General features: G+C 46.2%; 1 long non-coding RNA gene across 1 annotated transcript; it reads left to right on the top strand.

Moving 5' to 3' along the window:
* Positions 1 to 2,438: 2,438 nt before the first annotated feature.
* LOC111548544 lies at positions 2,439 to 10,926 on the top strand. Its single transcript, XR_002733460.2, has 3 exons — positions 2,439 to 3,342; positions 8,109 to 8,332; positions 9,319 to 10,926. It is a non-coding gene; the product is annotated as an uncharacterized LOC111548544 (long non-coding RNA).
* Positions 10,927 to 14,902: the final 3,976 nt, after the last annotated feature.

The raw sequence follows: 14,902 nt of genomic DNA, 5'->3' as shown, positions 1-14,902 counted from the left end.
AGAAAGAAAGAAAGAAAGAAAGAAAGAAAGAAAGAAAGAAAGAAAGAAAGAAAGGTAGTTACTTTGGCGTTTTGGTTCTAACTTACTGGGTTCGGATGAGAACATTGCTGATAGCAAAGTGAACATTTATGCCTCTGTCTGTTCAGCGTTCAGCGTTGACAGCACATTTTCTGTATGCCAGGTGCTGTGTATGCTGCCTCGGGGAGTCAGGGGTGCAGGAGGTGGTAAGGCTGAAAGCCAAGGGTCCTAGTTCAGTGAGGCAGGGACCCCCCAAAGGCCATCACTGGGGTTGCTGGCCGCCTGAAACTCTTCACATGCAGCAGGGCTCTCTGCAGGACAGGCCTGAAGGGTGGAGTCACCTTAGACAAACTGGGGCCCCAAGACCTGTGTGGGGGTCCCTGCCTGGACACCATTGGTGCGCCAGGGGGCTGGAAAGCCCAACTGTGTGAGCCCAGGGGCAGCCCCTCGGGGTGAGATTTTCGGTATTCTGGGGGCATCAGGGAAAGGGCTGGGGTGGCTGACCCAGGAGGGGCAGCTAACTTTCCAGAAGTACCTCTCCCTGCCCTCCTCTGGCCTGAGACCAAGTGACTGTTTCCAGACAATGTTTTCATTTTAATTTACAGTTTCCAAGGGCTAATCTCAGGTAGGGCTTCTCATATTGACTGTACGTAGAGCACACCCATTTTATATCTCACTTACATAAGCACAACAGATAGCAGCTCCTTCACAAATTCATACCTTTTCTGAGAGCAAAACGGTGATAGGGCTGCATGGACCCGTACTATCAGCTCCTGTTTCAATACTGGCATTAGGAATGATAAACAGTGATATACACAGTTATTCAACATAAAGGTTAAATTGGTCAGAATAAGCCCCGAGGGCTGACACCGATCAACCAAACCCTCCATTGCCTACGTTTACCATTAAGAAAAGAATAACCTGAGAAAGTTAATCAAGTGAAACCGAAAAGTAAAGAAAGGTGTGGGCTACTTTTAAAAGTATACTTCCATTTAACCTACTTTTTGCAGCCAAAAGTGGACCTGGCCCTCCCTGGCTTGCCCGGGCTGAGATTGACTTCGGTACTGAACTCGGTGGCCACGGAAGGGGCGAGTAAGGAAGCTAGGGCCGGCTGCAGGGTTTTCAGTTTGAGTTTGCTGGTACCTGGCTGGCTACTTCCTGAAATTACTATGTTTCCCAGCCCCAGAATCATCTGTTTTGAAAATAACAAATAGGGCATATTTTCCCCTCCAAAGAGAAATAAAAGACAGGTTGACTTTGGTGTGTGTGATATTTCTCTCCTTTGGTGCCCAGAATAAAGCCAGATGAAATAAGTGTGTGAGGAAGGAAGAGAGGGAAAAGGCAGCTAGTATGTAAAGGAAAACCTCTGAACTCAGATTTCAGTCTTTGGATATTACTTATCTCAAGAGACTACAGGTAAAGAGGCCACTTAGCAATGCAAATGAGCTGATGAACTCTGACTGGACACTTAACTTCCAGAAAGACAGAGCAGCACTCTTGCAGCTGGCCCCATCGACAAGGAGCAGGTTTAGAAGCATAATCTTTACAGTCGAGTGTGTTTCCTTAGAGATCTCCGTGTTCTCTCATCACTCCCATTTCATGGATCTGAAGACAGACCTCTGCCTGGCACCACTCCTCTACTACCCAAAGAAGGCTTTTTTTGGTAATTAAATATAATCTTAAAGTGTGTGACTTACTGTCAGAAAATTGGGAATTTGCAGATCTGCTTGTGTTAGACAAATTTATATTTGCAGAGATAAAATGCTTAGTAAAAGTTTCATATCACATCTACTCCTTTTTTTTTTTTTTTTTGACGTGGAGTTTCACTCTTGTTGCCCAGGCTGGAGTGCAGTGGCGCAATCTCGGCTCGCCGCAACCTCCACCTCCCAGGTTCAAGTGATTCTCTTGCCTCAGCCACCCAAGTAGTAGGGATTACAGGCACCACCATCCCAGGCTAATTTAGTATTTTTAGTAGAGATGGGGTTTCTCCATGTTGGTCAGGCTGGTCTTGAACTCCCGACCTCAGGTCGTCTGCCCTCCTTGGCCTCCCAAAGTGCTGGGATTACGGACATGAGCCACCACGCCCGGCCACATCTACTATTAACAGCAAATGCTGACTGACGTTGACTGTCTCTTTGGCCAGTGCAAAGACCAGGCCGTTAAAGGATAGCTGCAGCCATCGGCCTCTGACAGGTGGCCAGGACTCGTAGTGACCCCAGTGATTGCTGTCAGCTTTCAATGAACTCATGAATCCCGATGTGTGGCTGATGTGCAATGCCCTAATTACATGTTTTATGAACTTTCAACTAAGCGTAAATTTTTAAGATTCATTTTTATGAACAATTAAATAAAAGTGACTTCATAGGAAAGAGAAATGGGATTTTTAAAAATGTGAATCTATTCTAAAGGATGGATCATTTGGCTCTTTGGTTTGATATTTGTTTCAATATCCAGTATCAGCCAACCTTGACCTGGACACTGTAGTCATAGACTCTTAACAGTCAGCTGTGACTTCAGAGACCATTTGGATGAAACTCTATTTAATGGGAAACCTCTTTCATGACAATCCTGCCTTGCCAGCCAAACTCCGCCCGGACGCGCTTAGGGACGAGGTGCTGACTCCCACGGAAACTACCTGATCTTTCTTGTTTGAATAAACCCCACCTCCCTGTAACTTCCTCCTCATTCTTTGGTTATCTGACTGCCTTGGGATATTTGAAGGCAACCTGGGTTGGCCCCAGCCTTTCCAGCACCTCCTTTCTCCAGCTTAGACTAGAAGCTCTTGGCGTGTGTCAGCTGTTTGTGACATGACGTGGGTTTGAGACCCCTTCTTTCCCAGTGTGCCCCGCAGGGGAAGTCTCTAGAGCCAGGCCCCCCCAGGGACAGCAGAGCAGAGCCCTCCCTCTACCTCCCGGACCTAAATTCTGCAGTAGGGGCATCTGCCCTGACACCCTCCGAAAGGGTCATGGTAGAAGGTGTGGAAGCAGAAGTCTGAGAGGATTTCATCTTCCAACTTTGAGGATTGGGTATCTGCCCACCCACCCCTATTTCGCCTCGTCTTTGGTGGAAGCTGGGCTGCACCTGGAGTGGGTGGGTCTGTGACCGAAGACCTGCTTTGTACGACAGCACCAGGCTCCCCTCCCCTCCTCTCGCTGGCCTGAGGTGGAAGCACTCACCATGCTTCTTACCTTTTGTAAAATTCTACAGTGGAATCTTCAGGACTAGGGCCATTGAGTGGTCTCCTGGGTATTTCCTGTTACTTCTACCATCCCCCACTGGGCACCTGCCCACCCTGCCTTTATTTCCAGGGAATGTCCTCCTCAGGTAAAACATAGCAGAACACAGATAACACACTAGCTGATTTCTCGGTTTTTGAATCTGAAAAGCCTGGGACCTGGCAGAGGACTCACAGCCGGCCCCAGACTGGATTTCTTGAGCTGGGAAGCTGGACAGCTGGAGGGAAAGTGGGTCTCGAGAGTGGTGGCCCTCCCCGGGGACCCTCTATTCTGGCCCTCCTGCCCTGGGCTGGTGGTGGAGGTGGGGTCCCGGGCTGACCTCAGAGTGCCCAGCGTGGAGCAGGGACAGAGAAGTCTGCAGGTGTGTCTGGAGGACCAGGTTGGGAGCCTTGTGGAGGTTTCTGTCCTGAAGCCATGAAACGTTTCCTGGACACTCAAGGGCTGCATGGGCATGGCAGGGGAGAGGCGTGAGGGGTTCATAATCACAGCACAGTGAGGGGCAGCCAGGACCTGCCTGCATCCCAACCAGAGGGCCAGCAGGGCATCTCCGCAGCACCCGCATGCGTGGCCCGTGAGGCCCCACCCGTCCCTAAGGGATCCTCCTCTCTCCTGTGGAATCGCAGGGACCCCAGGTTGGCACAGAGCCTGCCAGTCCAGAATCGGGCTTCTCATCGAGGTCAGCTCACCTACAGAACAAGGAAGCTACGTTTCCTACACACTTGCAATCGGGAACTGAGCTCAGCACTCACTGTGCATTTAGCACCAGTCACATCCCTCCTTCTGAGTTAAAATGCCTATTATGGGTAAGAGCAAGATGGAAAATACAGCCGTGCAGGGAGACCGGTTTCCTCCTTGGACATGCAGGAAGCCCATTTTCCAGATGGCTGTGTCTCATATTTCAGGACAAATGCTAAGGTGATGAGGGGTAAGGAAAAAATACATAAGGTTTTTATTCACTCATTCATTCAGCATTGATGGAGCATCTGCTATGCCAGGAAATACAATGATGAATAAAATAGGCAAGGATGCCCACCAACACGTGCTTGGAGATTTCGTCTTTTCTGTGTACAACCACAACCCCAGGAGGCAAGCCCGCTGGGACTCGCATCCCGGGATGCTGCGTAGACGAGCTCTAAATGCTCCTCCTCCTATCAACCGCTGACCTTGTCCCTGGGGTGTGCCCTCAGCCATCACTCTTGAGGAATGGGGTGGATCCTGAGTTCTACTTGCCAGTCCAAATGTTTTTCTCGTATGGGTCCTGGCACAGATTTCCTGAAGGTGTGTCACATTTCCAGTTGGACTTACCAAAGTATTCACAATCGCGGGTGGGACTGAAGTATATACTGCCACTCTTCTCTTTACAGACTATGGGAACAGGCCCAGTGACCTGTTAAATGAAGAGGTGACGTTACATGAGGTGTGGCGGGGCTCAGCTTTTTCTGTCTTTAATAATAGCTTTATCGGGCTATAACTTGCATACCATGCCTTTACCGATTTAAAGTGTGCACTTCAATGTTGTTTAGTAGATTCAGTCGTGTAACCATCATCATGATCAATGTGAGAACATATTCAACACCCTTCAAAAAGCCCCATAGCCCTTAGCAGCCACTCCGCCTTTCTCTCTCCCACCTCCAGTCATTGACACCCATAAATCTACTTTGTGTCTCCCTAGATTTGCCTATTCTGGATATTTCTTGTAAACAGACTCAGACAAAATGGATCTTATGTGTCTGGCTTCGTTCACTTAGCCTAATATTTTCAAGGTTCATTGCAGAATGTATCAGTGAAACGTGTACCAATACTTCATTTCTTATCATGGCCAAATAACATTTCATTGCATGAATACAGCACACTATGTATTCATTCATCAGCTGATGAACATTTAGATTGTTCTGACTTTTTGCCTGTTATGGATAATGACGCCATTCATATACAGGTTGAGCATCCCTCATCATAAAATCTGAAATCCAAAATGCTCCAAAATCTGAAACTTTTTGATCATGAACATGACACCATAAGTGGAAAATTCTGCACCTGACCCCATGTGATGGATCCCAGTAAAAATGCAGGTGCACTGCACAGTTTATTCAGTGTCCCTAAGTGAGAAAACATCCCCCTTCAGCTGGGAAATATCTTTCCATAGCATGCCCCGATTCCCCCCAGGACAGCACACCTACAAAGAGTAATAAAATGGCAAGTGTGCAGGCTGGATGCACCAATGGTAGCTTTCCCACAGGGCCCCACATGGGGCTAAGACCCATAACATGGGTGGCTGAGATAATGACAATTTTGCTTTCCGATGGTTCAGTGTACACACGTTTTGTTTCATGCACACAATCATTAGAAATGTTGTATAAGATTACCACTAGCCTGTGTGTATAAGGTGTATATGAAACATAAATGAATTCCATGTTTAAACTTGGGTCCCATCCCCAAGATATCTCATTATATATGTGGAAATATTCCAAAATCCAAAAAAAAAAAAACAAACAAACAAACAAAAACAAACAAAAAACAAAATCTGGAACCTGAAGCACTTCTGGTCCCAAGTATTTTGGATAATGAATGCTCAAACTAGACAAGTTTTCATGTGGATATATGTTTTCCTTTCTCTTAGGTATATATCTATGAATGGAGTTGCTGGATCATATGGCAACTCTATCTTTAACCTTTTGAGGAACTTCCAGACTATTTTTCAAAGATGTACAATTTTATATTCCCACTGGTAATGTACGAGGTTCCGATTTTGCCACATCCTCGTCAACACTTACTATTGTCTCTTTCTGATTGGAGCCAAGCTGGTCAGTGGGCAGGGGCACCTCAGTGTGGTTTTGTTTTGCATTTCCCTGATGGTTAATGAGGCTGAGCATTTTTTCATATTTTCATGTGCTTAGTGTCCTTTTGTGTATCTTCAGAGAAATGTCTATGTAAGTCTTTTGTTCATTTTGAAATTGGGTTCTTGGCATTTTTATTGTTGAGTGCATATATTCTAGATACAAGCCTCTTATCAGATACACGACTTGAGGATATTTTCTTTCATTCTGTGGGTTGTCTTTTTTTTTTTTTTAATGGAGTCTCACTCTGTCTCCTAGGCTAGAGAGCGGTTGTGTGATTTTACCTCACTGCAACCTCCATCTCCTGGGTTCAAGCAATTCTCGTGCCTCAGCCTCCCAAGTAGCTGGGATTACAGGCTTGTACCACCGCGCCCAGCTAATTTTTGTATTTTTAGTAGAGATGGGGTTTCACCATGTTGGCCAGGCTGGTCTCGAACTCCTGACCTCAGGTGACCCACCCATGTTGGCCTCCCAGAGTGTTGGGATTATAGGTGTGAGCCACCGCACCCGGGGCCTTTCACTTTCTTGATGGTGTCTTCAATAAAAAGTTTTAAGCTCTGATTAAATCCAATTAATGTATGTTTCCTTTTATTACTCAGGACACAGCTTCTTAATCATAAACAAATAAAAAACTTTTTGAATGCCAGTTACCTAAAGAGAGGTGGTGATAAGATTTTTAAAGTGAGATGTTAAGTATGAAACTGTTTTTTAAGTTTTTAGCTTAGAGGTAAGAAGCAATTGTTATTTGAAAGCAGAATGTTTATAACACTACAGACCCAAAAATACTTTTTTTCTACTAAATATGAGACCCATCTCCATTGAAGGAATGTGTGATGAAAATCCTTTATGGAAATGTATGCGCATGTTTCTGTCAAATTATCCTGCCATAAAATAGTGGCCTTGGCATCCATTCTTGAGTAAAATTACAGTTTCTCTTCATCAATTTTATTTTGTGTCTCATCCTGGGCACATCTGCACTATTGAGAGTAGGGTCAGGATTCTCTGAATGGTGACGTCAGCTTTCTTGGGCGATTTGGAGACTGTTTGTGAGGAGCACTCAGGAAGTCAGCTTTTCTCTTCTGAATTGGCCAATGAAAGTAAGGCCTAGCAAACTCTGAAAACCTTTGGAGGGAGAAAAATGCATGGAAGTTCATCAGCCCTGGACTGCCAAATTCTTCCCTGGCAGAGCTGGAGAAACAGCCCCGCCCTGGGGCAGGTGGTTCAGACATGGCCAGGACTCTGTCTGTGGTTGTGGTTCCTTTTCTTCTTCTATAAAAGCGAATGTTCCCAGGCTTGGTAAGTGTGGCCACAAATCAAGCTGTAGAGAAAATGAGGCCTGCCCAAAGTTTCTAGATTCACTATATCAGAAACCATTCTTTGAACGAACTTGATGATTGAAATCAAAGAGTGAAAAAAGTAAATGAACAAGTTCAATTTATGGGTGAGGTTTCTGTCCTACCCACCTGATGTGGGCTGAACTGTGTCCTGCTCCAACTCCTCCAGTTCCTCAGAATGTGGCTGTGTTTAGAGACAGGGCCTTTAGAGAGGTAGCGAAATTAAAATTAGGTGACCACGGTGGACTTCAATCCAATCTGACTGGTGACTGTGTAAGAAGAGGAGACTAGGACACAGACACGCACAGAGGGACCACCACGCGAGGACACAGGGAGAAGACGTCAACTATAAGCCAAGGAGAGAGGCCCCAGGAGAAGCCAGCCCTGCCCAACCTGATCTTGGACTTCCAGCCTCCAGAACTGTGAGAGAATAACTTTCTGTTGTTTAAGCAGCCCAGTCCGTGGTACTTCGTCATGGCAGCTCTAGCAAACTAATACTCTACCTATTTTTAGCAACTTCTGTGGAGAGAATTTTTTCCCTTTGGAAATGGAACATGGAACATTACATGAAATGTTGATTGGCTGATATGGATTTCATCATTACTGACTGCTTCAAGCAAAGGTGTTTATCTTTCTAGCTGACGTTCATAAAGCATTTATAAAGTGCTTTTATTTTATCTTCACAGTTGACCATTAAAACAAGCAAGGCAGGTGGCTATTATCATTAACTACAGTTCACACAGGAGGAAGCTGAGCAACTTCTCTAAGAAATTCAGCCAGAAAGTAGCAGAGAAAGGGGCTTGAACCCAGGTCTTTGGTGTTAAGCCCCTTTTCCCCTCTGGTCAAAACTGTATTCCCAGAACTTATGGCTGGTTGTGTTTCTGGGAAAGGCACTACACGTTGTAACAATGTAAGTCTAATCTAATTTATTAACAGAAAAGTTTTATAATGGAGGTTATAGTATGGACTAAGTGCTTGATTCCCAAATTGTTATACAAAGAACAAAAATCCCATACGTGATCAAGCCCAGGCTCTGTACCTGTACAGTACACAGTGAGAACTGGCAATATAATACCTGCTTTTATAAAATTTAATTTCATTTTGAATACAGTTCCCAGGAGAGGGTTTGTGCAGAGTAGGATGAAGGGCTGGAGGTTTTGTGGAAACAGCTGGAGATTTCCTGATTTCCAGAGGTTTTGCCTGAGGCTGAGGCTGAAGTGGCCCATGGGACAGATGCTGTGGGGAGGATGGGGGAGGTCCCCTGAGGCCTGGCGCTGGGTCTTTTCACCACTAGGACCCATCAGGAGGCTGTTGGAACACTGTGGGTACCCCAGGAGGTGAGAGCCTCTCTGATTGAACCTTTGTGGAGGGAAGCATTACCGAGCCTTTGCTTTGCTGCCTGAGGACCAGCGTGAGACTGAAGCTGCTTTGGTATAACAGAAAGTTCCTTTGCTCTTCTGGAAAACCAGGGCCCTACGACTTAGCAGCACACAAGGGTGGAACTCAGTGCCCAGGAACTGGCTTGTGTGTGCACTGAGGTGCCTCTGAGTGAAGATGCAACGTCCAGCTCCAACCCAAAGTGTCTCTAAAACACCCGTCCGTCTCTAAAACAGCAAAGCGTCTCTAAAACACCTGCACTTGCTCCGTGGAGAGGGCAGGAAAACAGGCAAAATCAGCGAGTGGCTTTCCCACGGCCCTAATGGCCAAAGCCCCATGGACAGCTGCCCTGTCTCCTGATTCTCTAACCACAGCCAGCAGCAGCCTGTTTTCCCTCTTTCACATCATCGCTGTCACACTGGACGTGAAATTTAGGGCATCCGTGTGGGGAGTCCTTGGCCATCTGTGTCTAGTACTAGTGAAACAGGAAGAAGCACTTTTTCTTTTTCTTTTTTTTAGAAAGGCCCTGTCCTGAGCCTGCAGCTGGAAGGAAGAGTGGCTTGGCGCTGTTATTTTTAGAAGGTGGAGGGCTGGGTGAAGATTGCAGCCTGGGTCAGGGTCTGCTTTCATTATGGGAGCGATTTTTCCAGGGAGGTCCAGCCTTTCCTCTGGGGTCACTTGTGAGGAAGGTAACCCAATGCACTGTAGAAAAGGTGGTCTGGCGGACAGTGGCTTTGCCACGTTGCCTTTTCTGTGTCCTGGTGAGTCATCTTACAACAGCCCTGCTGGAAGAGAGACGTGAGGTTTGGAGACAAGAGTTCACCCAGTCACCATCTTCACAACCCCTATACTCCATTTTAAATATAAACAGAACCAAAACACAAGCCAACAAACAAAAAACTCCAAAAAATCTTGATCATTTTTCAAAATTTCCCCTTCATCTCCTTTTTTATGGAGTGCACCTGTCTGCCTATCTTCCTATCTCACGTATCTATCAATCTATCTCCTATCATCGCTCTACCTACCCCTCCATGCAGCCATCTAAACTTGATCGGAAGTCAGGGAAGCACAAATGTCTCTCACCCCCGCATTTGCAGTGGGAAAACTACCCTCCTGCTAGCGGTGAAAATATCCCTCCATTGACCTTTGGACAACTCTCTGGGCCTGAACCTAATGACCCAGTTATATCCTATTTTCTATAACCCTGATGGGAAAAGGAGGTGGGTTCTGTAAAGAGAGAAAAAGAGGATAGATCCATAAGATCGTTCAGTTCCACTGCAACTTCTCTGTGGAGATGAGACCGAAGAATGGAATCGACTGTTTTCTTCTGCAAATTTCCCAGAAAAGTGATCTCCTCCCCAGTGGTCAAACTGTTTGTTTTCTGGGACTGAGATTTAGCGCAGTTTTGTTTGTTTGCTGGGTGAGGGCAACACGAGGGAATGAGGCACAACACTGAACTGAGCTTCTGATGCAACGTCAACGAGCCGGATTGCATTCCCATTTTACACTCTTCCGCTGGTCTAGATAAGAGGCTTTAGGACATGAACACTTAGCTAGCTTGAGAGTTTAATAAAAGGCCGATGCTTCATCTCTTGGCTTAATTATTTGATTGCCAAGGAGGCTGTCTTCCCTACACCTTATTCTCAGCGGACAGCCTGGTGCCCTTGACTGTCCAAACTGTTACAGGCCCACAGTCCAAGACAAGATTCTCATGAGAAAAAGTGCAGGAGAGACAGGAAATGGGACCCCAGGAGTCTGTTCTCATGACATGAATTCTGTGGAAACAATGGGATGGGTCTACTCTTTTCCAGTTTTTGGTTGACTTTCTTCTTTGATGATCCTTCTTTCTCCTGACCCTTCCACCCACCCTGACCCTCTCCCAGGGATGGGAAGCAGGATATTTTCACAAAGCCTTTGTTCCTGGGAGGAGCTCATGCTGTCTCAGGTCAAACTCTCCCTTCCCATTCCAACTACTCAGGTGCCCATGGACTTCCTGCAGGAGCATCTCCAGGAGTCCAGGATTCCCTGCCCATATTTTACCGGGATGGGAGTAAAACACACCCCTCTAATTCACGTAAAATCTAAATTGCTTTTAAAAGTGGCACAAATTAAAACATTAAACACCAATTGAGATATTCATTGTCCTTTTACTGTCAGTGAGGACCTCATCCAGACTGTTCAAGGAAGGTGACCTTTGCTTCTGAGGCAGGAGGTAGGAGCTGTACTGTGAGCTGCCTGTGATCCCAAAGAGCTTGCAGGAGGCTGTTGCCACCAGGGCATTGATGGTGTGGACGGGAGCAGGGAATTCGGGGATGTGACTATTGTTACTTATATAACGCATGGTTCCTGTAGCTGATAGAGGATGCTTTGGTGAGTCTTATGCTGCTTTTCAGCACCCCCAGCATCACCTGGAGCCCTGCAGAGCAGACAGGGCTACTCACTCCACGATGGCTAACTAGTCAAAGTGGACTCAAAGGGATTAACTTTCTTAACTCAGGTTCCAAATGTAGGGTACTTGCTGTCAGTATCCAAGGTCTCAATTCTTGACCTTCCGAGCACATCTTTACAATGGCCGCTTGAACATTTTTCTAGCTTAAAGAATTTCCTGTTAGAGAAACTCCACTTTTCTCCACCCATGCGTTAGAAAACATTCCTGGTGACATTATCTCAGTACCAGCCTCAAAGAAGAAAGCAGATCCTCAGCCTCTGTGCCTCTCCTCAGGGATGGCCGTGCATCTGTGACTTTCTCTGGCACATGCCATAGGCTGCAGTGGGTTTGTAAGACGACGCTCCAGTGCTGTCACCATGCTTTGCTAAATGAACATTGCTGTGTAATGGTGCTCTGCATACAAAGCTTCTCCCAGCTTCATTTTGGTTGGTTTACACACACATAAATTCAGGATGAAAACCATCACCCTTATTCCTGGACTGAAAATGCAGTTTCTGATGCTTGAAATGGAAGACATTTGTCCTTCCCCTAACCTGGGAGTAACCTATTCTCCAAATAAGCTTCTTTGTAATAAGTATCTGAAAGGCAGCAGCACACTTAAAGGGTTCAGCATACAGCTGAAATTTTGAAAATCCACAAAGACAGGTTTACAAAACACCATTTGCTTCGGACTCAGACGAGATCAAGAGAATTGTCCATATTGCTTACTTCATCTCCCTGACTGTCTCTCCCTTAAAATTTATTTTCACAGTTTTAGGTGGAAAGGCTATTCCCCAGCTGCAGGTGATTTTGAGGCCTCACACCTGGGCACTGTGACTTTTGTGTGTTTGTGGTCTTAACCTGCCCTACAAAAGTATTACAGATTCCAGTGCAACTTGTGAAACCCAATGCAGCATTTTCAGAGACCTTCCTAACTCTTTCCTGAAGGAAGTTATCGTCGACTTACGTTGATGAGAAAACTAAACAAGTGGAGGTAAACTTCTCTATAATCAAACAAGATTTCCCTGCTGAAATGCTCCATGCCCACCTGAGAGTTGGAAAAGAGCCATGGGAAAACCAGTACAGGCCTTAGCATTGCCCACTCATCCCAAGTCAGACCTGATCACGTGGGAAGAACGCACTTGCTTCTCTTCACAGGCATCGTTCAACCACGTGTTCAAGGCAAAGTGTGCTCGACCAGATAAACTGGCTGGCTGTAGAATAGGATACCTACTCCTGTTCATTTGTTTCAGGTCCATAAGTGAATTTAGAACTCTCAGATTATTGCTGTAGGAATCTCAGTAAGGGCTATGAGTGGCTTCTTCACCTGCAACACGTTCTCGCAGGAGCCACAGGTGCAGAGAGAGCGGGACTGCCATTGCCAACGGCTGGCGGCAAGCAGGAAGAGACTCCGAAAGAGTGTTCTCTAAAGCCAACTCCACATCTCCCTCTTCTGTGTTCCTTTATGCTTTTTCCCATCCCTCGCTTGACCAGAGAGGAGAAGAAGGGCAATATCCCCGAGCATCTTCCTTGCGCAATTTCGCAAGAGCAAACGTGTTTTACTTTTCACTAGGAAACAAAAAGCACAAATAAAGAAGCGTTAGGGCAGTGAAAATTCCACATAGATAATGACTTAAATATTTTTCCTCAAACTGAGGAGGGGTAAATAATTTTTCGCGTTTCCCAGCAGCACTATTTCCTCTCTCCAAGGCAGGTGTCATGGCTGATGCAAACCTGTTCTCCTAAAAAGGTTGATATTCTACTGTCTAGTAGAGTGGACAGTGGGAACAGGTCCATTTCAGACGAGTCTGGGAGGGTTGTGAGGCTCTGGCATCCCTTCGGTGCCAAGCACAGCTCTGAGCATTTGGGAAGCGAGCTGCTGAAACAGGATCTGTTGTGATGATGTGATGTGTGGCTGGGACCAGGAAGTGGACTCAGTGCTGAGGCTCGGAGGCTGTGGGTACCAGTCAGTACCACGGGCAGGAGACTGAGTGGTTGGGTCCAGTTCCCTAATCTCAAATACAAGAATGTTGGAATAAATGTTCTCTATGGCCCCTTCCAAGTATAAGTTCATACGAAGGAAAAGTGAATACCACAAAATGTAGAGATTCTGGAGGGAGCACACCTGCGCATCTTTGTACTTTTACTGTCACAACCATTCTATAAGTGTGAAATCGGGTCAAAATAGTCAAAAAGGTAAATAGTTCCCATAAGAAAATTCTTTGGTAGATTTAATCTACTCATGTGGAACAATGAGAACTTTTTCATGTTGTCAAAGAGAGTATCATGAAATCTGTGATGCTCTGAAAGATGTATCTGATCTTCGACTTCGTGTTTTCTGGCATACAACTTCTAAAATGCTTAGAGTCTCCAAAGTGATGTCTTTTGTATGATAATGATGGCAGCCCCTATGTACCTTCAGGATGGGGCTGGCCACTGGAAAGACAAAGGCAGGATTGGGACTGTTAGACCTCCTCACCCCACGCAACCTCCAGGGTTGATCAACCAAGACCAATGGCTTACTCACTCCTGGCCACATAATGAAGTCTCCGTACAAACCCAAAAGAATAGGATTTGGAGAGCTTCTGGATAGCTGAACATAAGGGGAGTGAACAAGAGCTCATCCACGTGCCAGGAGGGTAGTGCACCTCAGTTTCACAGAGACAAAAACTCCTGCGCTTGGGACCCTGCCAGACCTCGCCCTGAGTGTCTCTTCATCTGACTGTTTCCTTCCATCCTTTAAAACATTCTTCATCATAAGCTGGAAAACATGTTTCCCTGAGTTCTGTGAGACACTCCAGCAAATTAATCAAACCCAAACAGGGGTCACAGGAACCCCAACTTGAAGCCAGTCGGTCAGAAGTTCAGAGCCCCGAACCTGAGACTGGTGTTTAAGGAGGTGGAGGCAGTCTTGTGGTCCTGAACCTCGCCCTGTGGGACGTGCCGCTGTCTCCAGGTGGAGGGTGTCAGAGTTGAACTGGAGGGCACCCATGGTGTCAGCTGCAGGTTGACTGCTTGTTTATTGGTGGAGAGAAAGTACCTGCACTTGCTCACCGAAGCCTTCTGTGTTGTTGGTTGTTTTTTTGGTGTGAGAGCCAAGGACAGTTTCGAGTTTTTCCACATTCAAAATCAAACTCTTACGGGTGCTCAAGGCTCCTTAGGCACAAGATTTCAGATTAGGCACTTTGGAGAATAGATTCTCAATCCAAATACTGCCCAGGTCACATACATCTTGAGACTGGGGCAGAAGGAGAAGGACCAACACAGAATTATTGAGGAACTACTATGTACTAGCACTCCACCCAGCAGTCTGTTCATCACAGCGAAGAATGTTTTGCGTAGAGTACTGTTTTAATTGCACAAGAAATAGCGTTAAGTAAAGCAACAGAAGCAACAGATGGCTCACATGTAGGGAAAAATGTTTTCAACTTCAGTGGAACGGTGGGGATGGAATCCTCATCAGGTCATTTTTGATGGGTGTCTTCTTTGTTTAACACGTGGGGAGACTGATGCCGAAAAGGTTCCATTCCCACAGGGTCCACCCAGGTGGAGGGACGCGGGTCCACGTTAGAGACTGGGAGTGGTGATCGGATGTTTGGGAAGGCCCAGAAAGGTTTCATGGCAGAGGCAGTGCTAGGGATGAAGAAGAGATAACTTACCCAGATTTCAAGGTAA

Source organism: Piliocolobus tephrosceles, chromosome 5, assembly GCF_002776525.5.
Source record: "Piliocolobus tephrosceles isolate RC106 chromosome 5, ASM277652v3, whole genome shotgun sequence".
Classification (NCBI taxonomy): domain Eukaryota; kingdom Metazoa; phylum Chordata; class Mammalia; order Primates; family Cercopithecidae; genus Piliocolobus; species Piliocolobus tephrosceles.
Note: the sequence above shows the minus strand (reverse complement) of the source record. Positions and strands in the feature narration are given on the sequence as shown.